Consider the following 9,398-nt stretch of genomic DNA (forward strand, 5'->3'; position numbering starts at 1 on the left):
GGTGTTGTCAGTTTATTGTTTAATTTAAAAAGAGAGAGATATAGAGAAAGAGAAAGTCAGTATTAAACTAACATGGCAACTCTATCGGCGAGAGTAAATTAAATCTCTTTTACTTCTAGATTTTAAATTATTTTTTTAAACCCCACTTAAATTGCTTGTTTAAGAGCTAGAAAAAAAAACGTTTTAATCTTTAATATTTTTCATTGATTTATGACCTTTTCGTTTACAGATTATTTTTTTTTTCTTACACATTTTTGTTTATTCTTTAATTGTGCAACATTTTGAAATTATTATTATTTTTTAAATCATGTATTATTTGGTATGTGTAATCTTAAAAATTTAAACAGAGTTTAGAATTTATTTGTATTTGTTTTCGGAAAATTTCTCTTTGAAGAAGGTTATTGTCTTTGTGTAATTTAAAAGGTTAAAGACCTGTGGAGATAATGCTGATATGGCAGAGTTTTGAAAATTTTTAATTTGTTTACTATTACATTGAACAAACAAATAAAGGTTCTTTCTATTTTTATTAAGATATTTTGTTTTAAAAAATATTTTTTTGTAAATATTTTTTTATAAAAAATATTTTTTTGTAAAAAATAGAAAAATTAAACCCCGATTAATTAAAATGGTAAATGATTCGATCTAACGAATGTACTATTCGTAATGCTATGCGACGTTATTTGTCCCTTTAGTGTTTACAGGTAATGTAGAGATATGACAATCTTCACATTACATTCGCCAGATAATCTAGAAAGGAAATATTTGAAATCCTGCTATTTGTATGGTACTACATAAAGTATTTATCTAATCTGTCACTGAAGGATAATCAAGCAGACAATTGACTGTTTGACTTTCTCCTAGGAAAATACTGTGTGTAAATTACTGGCATATAAAGCTATTTATATGGATAGTGATAATCCGAAAATAAAAATAATTAATTTTTGGTTTAAAACAGCAAATATGTAGAAAGAGCATTTCATAAACAGTCACTCAGGGAATGTGTGATCCGTCCCGGGATACTCTAATTCTTATATAAATACAGTTAAGTTCATTCCCGGATCCGAAAGAGTTTCATGAGTTTAAAAGAATTTCAAAACTTTGGTGAACTAATTGCAGTGATCGATCTAGTTAGTTAGTTTGAAAGGGAAGAAGAAATACTCCTAGGCCTCTATTGGGCCAGTTGAGCGCTCCTTACTAGTGACTCAAGTGGAAATCGAACACGCCACCTTCGGTCTACTAGACTAGAACACTATCCTACGGGATTCCTACTAGAGATGATCGATCTACTAGGGATTCTATGTCCGATATTTAATAGCGACTATAGTGATAAAATACAAGAAGAAGAACAAGGTACATATAAGTACTTCGGCTTTTGATGTTGATCGTAATGACTTCGATTGTCTTATTGTGGATCTTTTGTTTTATATTTCTGAGGAATGTGTGGAAGTAATTACAGGTTCTAGATAGAAAACATGTTAAACTACAACTATGTCATCAAATTTTAATGGTCTATCTACTAGCGATATAATATTCGATCTAGTGTAACAGCGGTAGCGATTAATATCTTCGAATATTGATGTTGATCGTATTCATCAAATTGAACTTCGCAGGTTTGACTTTTTTCTAAATTTTTGGTTGATCTACTGAGAATCTTTTGTGATTTCTTGCGATTGTTTAATAAACCTTTATAAGAAAATAACAATAGAGAAGGTTTTAAACATGATTAAGGAATTAGACTTATAGTGGTACGATATTTTCACAATTAAAATTTCATAATTGCACATTTAGAGATTTTGCACTAGTTTTTTTTTAATTCAACCCTAATAGAAATTGACATAAATTTCAATCATGTCTGCTTATTTCATTAGTCTATTATCTTTACACAAAGTACATTTACATGTCAATTAAAACCGCCAACAAACATAATAATAGCGATCAAAAACCTAGACAAATTGAAAAACAACTTTCAAAAAATATAAAATTGAAATAAAAAGATCATGAGCTAAAAAATCTAAATATGTATGTCACATTCTAATGAAGCAAAACATTCGAGTTCAATTTATATCTCCATTATTACAAATACATTTTACAACGATCTATAATAACAATAAATATCTACAGAAAACATAAATTAAAGAAGAAGCTTAAATAAATTTAGAGAAAATAATGAAACAAAAACTGAACCTAATATATAGGCTCATATTATAGCCCCAAATGGGAATTGGAGTACGAGTGGAAATAAATTTTTAGTACGATGACTAGTTCAATTATTACGGCAATAAAATTTTTTCAACGAATGTCACATCATGTATTTATTTCTATGTAGTTGCTAATGACAGTTTGTAGTAGTAAGAGATGTCAATAAAAAGAGATCGTTTTACATGATCGAATTTAGATTGACATACATTAAATTTTTTTTCGAATATGATAGACAAGTTAACGTTGAATTGTGGGAAGCTTTAGAAAAACTGATACAATAGTTGTATGTTTTACTCTACTTTTATACAAAAACTTCAAAAAACAAGAAACAATTGAACATTTATAGAAAAATTACAATCAACTAATTATTGCAAATATATGTGTGTAGTATTTTCATTGAAAATTAAATTAATTGAAATATTACAATAGATTTGTTGTTATTTTTGTAAAATAAAAAAAGCTAAAAGTATATGAATGCTTTACCTACCAAAACGTGTAAAAACCTTTTAAGCAAAAAGGGAAGAAAATTTAAAAATAAAGAATGTATTTTATATAATATTCTGTCAACTTTAAATACAAACAAAAGGGATATATTTCCTAATGATATATACAATTTCTGAACCTGTTTTGATTTCTATATCTGAATAGTCTGGTATAATGATTATAGACTAGAATATATACTAGACTATAGATTTGACTAAAGGCCAGACTATACACTACATGTTAGACTAGACCATAGACTAGATAATATACTATAGAGTATAGACTAGACTAGATTATATAATATAAAGTATAGACTATAGACTATGAACTAGACTATAGATAAACTAGATTATATACTGAACTATTGACTAGACTCTGGACTATACTATAGACTAGACTAAGCTATAGACTAGACTATAGACTAGGCTATAACATAGTCTAAATACTAGACTATAGACTGGACTAGACTATAGACTAAACTATATACTAAACTATAAACTGAACTATAAACTAGAGTATAAACTCGTCTATAGACTAGACTAAACTATAAACTGAACTAGACTATATTTGCACAAAATTCGTTAATCTAGAGCAATATTTAAAAACATTTAGCTATTATTTTTTTTATTGGTTTCAACGTAAAAATGTTGTTATAATAGCAACAATTTAATTGAGTTAAAATTTCGTTATAAATTACACCTACGCCTCTACAACTCTATTACTGTCAACTTTTTTTATTAGAAAAATAACTATAACTTTCAATTGACTTTGAATAACAAACAATTTAGCAAATGCGTGCAGTTTTTAACTAAATTTATTTGTCATTATTTATTCTTTTCTAAGTCAATTGAAGAAAACGCTTTGAACTATACAAAAAACTACCAAATCCAACGAAAAAACAAATATGAGTATATAGTCGGGCATGGCCGACCATATGATACCCTACACCGGCCAGTTTGTTAACAATGTCGATTAAACGAGGGCTCATGTGGGGTAGGGGTAAATGTGGTGCTATACTTATGCATTTTGTAGAAAAATTTACATCTACGTTATTACGTAATTAGTGTTTATAAGTGAATTTTGATCTTTAAGTCATTTTCTGAAGAGGAGTATGTAGGGGGCTAGGGTCAAATGAGGTCCGATTATTACACACTGACGGACGGACATAGATGAAACAACCCATAAAGTGATTCTGAACCGATTGGTATACTGGATGTTGGACCAATATTTTTGGGTGTTACAAATATCAGCACAAACCCATAATACTTTCCTTATTATAGTGCTGTAGACTATAAAAATCATAATACAATACACGCGTAATTGAAGACTGACTGAAAAAACAAGTAAAGATCACTTGTTAAGATTATAAGATCACGGAGATACAAATATACATGAAATTTGAATAAAAAATTCTACGACAATTTTAAGGTAAAAAAAAACACATACAATGTTTTTTCTACTTGAGTTTTAAGATAATCAGTTTCAATTGACAATTTAAGTAATACAATTCATGAATATTAGAGGCAGTTGTTCCACAATGAGTAAAATGATAAATGAGGTTTTTGGGCAAGTAAAATAAACATATATCGGGCAGGGTCGTTAGTAAAACAGGGGCAGATATTGTTGTGTTAAAAAAGGAATTTTGTTCACTATTTCATATTACAAATATTGTGATCGAGGACGAAGATCAGTGGTCAGATTTCAGAAAATAAAGACCATAAACTTTAGATAAATCCCCTTATGTACAACCATACATCAACACCTCTGAGGAGCGGGTATGATCTTGTAAATATTCTGTATTCTGTATAAATGTTGTTTAGTTGATGGACTGACTGGTAAAAGCAATATAATGTTTATTTAATTAAATAATTTGTACACGTTTATACATAAATTTATGACAAGTAATATGTTATATGAATGTACGAATTATGTACCTACATACATAAATAGTAATAATAAGATAGTGAAAACTACAAGATTTTTGATTTTTCAATTTAACTAATACTACACATTTTGAGTATGTAAGAAAATGTAAACAGCACAACAACTAGTTGCAACATAACGCCAACATCCAATTGCAACACAGACAAAAAACATGACATAAGAGGTCAAGAATGTTATTTATCGAAATAAGTTAAGTTGTAAGTTGAATTGACCGAAAACATGAAATAAAAAATAAATTACATTACGTATACAACATGTATTTAGTAATAAATTTACACCGTGTAAAATGCAATATGAAAAAAGTGGAAAATGCAAATGTTTTATTTCAACTCTTAGCAGTTGTAAATAAAAAAAATTTCAAAAACAAGAACACACGTTCAAGGTCATTACCACATCAACAACACACTCGCCTGTCTAGCAGTTCTACTACATATAAAACTAAAGTGAAGAAAATTGCATGAGTGAAAACCCCATTTTTTCGAATGCAGACATTCTGCATGTTAATGTTTATTTGTATTTACCCTGCTTTAGTTTACCATTAGTCTCTGTTTTGAATTTTCAAAATCCGTCTGCCATCACGAACGAACGCACTCACGATTTGTGTACAAGTAATAAAACTGAAAACACGATAAAAAACGCGCGGAAAAGTGCTGTTGAATAGGGAAAAAAGTAAATTGTTATTACAAGATTAAGACTCTGGAGTTGACAACAGGCTAGTCCATAGATTTGGCTATAATATTCTTCCATGAATTCGTCTTTAAACTAGTCTTGTCGAATCCATAAGACTATAGACTATACTATAGAATAGACTATACTAGACTATAGACTAGACTATAGACTAGACTATAGACTAGACTATAGACTAGACTATAGGCTAGACTATAGACTAGACTATAAACTAGACTATAGACTAGACTATAGACTAGACTATAGACTAGACTATAGACTAGACTATAGACTAGACTATAGACTAGACTATAGACTAGACTATAGACTAGACTATAGACTAGACTATAGACTAGACTATAGGCTATATTACAGTCTGGACTATAGACTAGACTATGGACTAGACTATAGGCTTTACTATAGGCTAGATTACAAACTAGACTATAGACTAGACTATAGACTAGACTATAGACTAGACTATGGACTAGACTATAAACTAGACTATGGACTAGACTATAGACTTGACAAGACTAAAAATTAGACAAGTCTAAACTGGAATAGACTAAAGACTAGACTTGACTAAACTATAGACTAGACAAGACTTGAATATAGACTAGACTACACACAAGACTATATACTAGACTAGGCTAGTCCTAGGAGTAATTACAAAAAATCACAGAATTCGAGTAAATGTTCAATCGTATTAAATTTATTGTTTTTGTAGTTATTTATCTCCCCGTGTACATATTAATAAAGCATTTTACATTGTATATCCTAGAAATTACTGTTTCACCCAACCAATAGCTAAAATTTTTCAAAACAAATGTAAAGCATCTATGCAACCATTTTCTTATTTTTCCTTTACGTTTAGTATTATTTTTCCATTGAAGTAAAGAAAAATTTTTGAAAAAGTAAATATTAAACATTTTAATAGAATGCATTATAAAACAACACATACATACATCCTCTTTCTCAGATTTTCCCTAAACTAATGAGTTTTTATTACTTCTAGGGAATATATTTCAACTGCAACAAGAAAATGCATTCATTTACTTCTATTTATAAAAAATCCATTTTACAAAATAAACACACGTTTTAAAATGTTACACGTTGGTATTTAACATGATAGAGAGAAAGAGAAGGGAAATAGCAGGAAAAAGAGTGTGATTTTTTGTTATTGTATTTCAAACATTTAAAAGGGATTTTCTTAATTGTCAAATTCATCACAGTCAAAAACATCTCGCACATTTCAGAAAGACCTAAGAACAAAAAAGAAAAAGATTTTTCTTTTATTGAGGGAGTTTATATAATGCATGGATGATGTTGTATGTACTCAAACACATTACAGCATTCAGCATCAGCGTCATCTTCACATCATATGGAAAGTAAGTACAACAAAACAATCAAATGTCATGGTTGTTGATTTTATTTTTCTTTTATAATTTACTTCCTGTTACTTTGTGTAAGCACGTATGTATGTGTATGTCTGTGGTTGTTGTTTTATTTTTACTTTACAATTTTATAGATGCTGTCTGTAAAAACTTCACATGTATGTATATGAGAGTACATGGATAAAGTCATCCTTGTAGTTAAATCGCTTTTTATGGGTATATATGAGCATTTTCTATTAAATACTCTTAAAAGAGAGAAATTATTGTTTTTATTATTACGAAATTACATTTTGAGTTGAACATTGAAAAAGGGTAGTTTTTGAATAGAATTCTTGGTTTGAGCAGCTTAAAATAGATTGTGAGTCATTTCTCTGACTCATTTTGATAAATATAACAGTTGGAGAAGCTCTGGGTTTTATTACTAACATATATCATTTGGTATAATATTATAAAAATTATCATAGGTTAGGTTAATGATACAATATGTACTTAGAATATACTATATATACTAAAATTATCAAAAATATTCTCCATATATGTTCTCATTCAATCAGGATAGGGTATGTATAATTTTATACTTAAGTTTCAAATCTTAGAAAATTTAGAAACATAAAAAGTACAATTAAAAGAGATGTAAGAAATTATAGTTCTATTACCTTGTTCGGATACATTTAAGCAATTTATGGTTGAAAAACTAATTTTCTGAAATATATATTTATTTGTGCTGAATTTCATTACGATATATATAGGGGGCTAGGGTCCAATGAGTTCCGATCTCTATGAAATTTGGCAATTTCATCAGGGCTTGTATAAAACTAAGTTACGCCGCTTTTTATCAATATACAGCTCAGAAGCCCTTTTCGGGGGGTTCTGTTATATGGTGGCTAGGTGAAATAATGGACCGATTTAAACTATTTTCAATAGGCTTCGTCCTTGGGCTAAAAAAGCGTTTGTGCGAATTTCATCCAATTATATTGAAAATTGTGACCTGTGCCTTGTTAGCTTAATCGACACAGAAAACGATTCTAAGCCGATTGGTATAGATAAAGGTGGGTAGAACGAATATTTTTGTATGTTGCAAACATCAGCACAAACCCAATATACCCTCCCCACTAAAGTGGTCGCAATTTTAATGATAACTCAATGAAATTTTATACACATACTCGTATCTCGACAAATCTTTTATTTTTATATATTTATTTGCCTATGGAATTATTCCTTGCAGGCATATTAAGTTTTATACTTGCCTTTATGACCCTGCTGTAAGTTTCGGGCCCCACTTGACTTACTAGTCCTGAAAATAACTTAAATTTTCACCATTCGCTAAAATTTTAGTTTTATGTAAACATAAATCCATCCAACAAATTTTATGATCATCGGTTCCTCAACCCCGATATAAAGCCTCTTTCTTTCAGAGAATAAGTTTTCATAAAAAGTCTCTTAAATATATAAGAGGCAATGTAAAATTTAATTTAAATGCTTTATTTTGAAAATTATTTTAGAATCATGGCCGGCCACTTCGAAATATAATTTCTTACTTGTATGGGATGATATTGGATTTGTATGTATACCCCGAACAATGCCGGGCATAAAAATTAAGTAATTTTATAACAAAACATTGTCGAGTTTATGTTTTGAATAGACTTCGTGGATCCAATGCGGCAGAGATCATAAAAAGATATATATTTTTATATAATATTCAACTTTAGAATAAATGTTCTCAAATTTCAAATATATGTTTCAGCGATCGTGAGAAGTGTTCCTTTAAAGATTTATATGTTTGTTCGACAAATGGCTTCTGTTTCAATCTGTTACAGCTGATTCTAATATATAGATTCTTATGTGTAAAATCGACATGTTCATCAAGAGCCTAAAGCGTGGCCTCGGGCACCACTAGTGTTTTTATATAATATTCAACTTTAGGGCAAATGACTCAATAACGCATAAAAATTACAAACTTTTACTTTTTATATAAATATTAGGATTTAAGCCGAAAATTAAAAATCAATATACTAAATTGGATTATATTAAGACTACAACTTACTATACTCTAGAAATTGGATTACTTGTTGGACGATCAAAATTTAATTTTTTAAGTGCAGAAAGGTGTAATTCATATATTTCCTTACACAAAACAAGTATTTTCTTTCAACTTCAATTAGGAACTCCTGACTTAAAATGTGTACCTAGTACATTGCTTAATAAGAAGAACAACGAAATTACTAAAGACTTACCATGATCACGTTTTCTAGATGTGAAACAATTTAACGGCAAGATAAAAGTACCTGAAATGAAAAAACACAAATATTACATTTAACAATTTTTTAATTTACACGTAATATTTATTTATGTCCAGGTATGATATTAAAACATCAACTAATACTAAACAACCCCTAAATATTATTCAGTAAGTTAAAGGGTAGTTTATAAACAGTTTTTTTAATATTACTTTTTAAAATTCTCAATTAGTTAATATTAAATTTTATACAAATTGTTTTAAATTTGTCTCTAACAGTTATCGCTTCTCGGCCTTATGGCTAAGATCAAAGTGTAGTATCTGTTCTTATCAGCTTAACATCTGATAGCTCCTCCATAGGAGGACAACAAATGTTAAACTGATTTTTGTACTCAGACGGAATGCTTTAGGGGCTTGCTCCACTTCTGTCACGGGTTGGCCCGGTATAGCAGTACCGCCGGGATTTTGGCCCAAATTTA

General features: G+C 29.2%; 1 non-coding gene across 1 annotated transcript; it reads left to right on the forward strand.

The window, feature by feature from the left end:
* Nucleotides 1–9,200: 9,200 nt before the first annotated feature.
* On the forward strand, nucleotides 9,201–9,398 carry LOC111683029. Its single transcript, XR_002762683.2, has one exon. It is a non-coding gene; the product is annotated as a U2 spliceosomal RNA (small nuclear RNA).

Source organism: Lucilia cuprina, chromosome 3, assembly GCF_022045245.1.
Source record: "Lucilia cuprina isolate Lc7/37 chromosome 3, ASM2204524v1, whole genome shotgun sequence".
In the NCBI taxonomy this organism is placed as follows: Eukaryota; Metazoa; Arthropoda; class Insecta; order Diptera; family Calliphoridae; genus Lucilia; species Lucilia cuprina.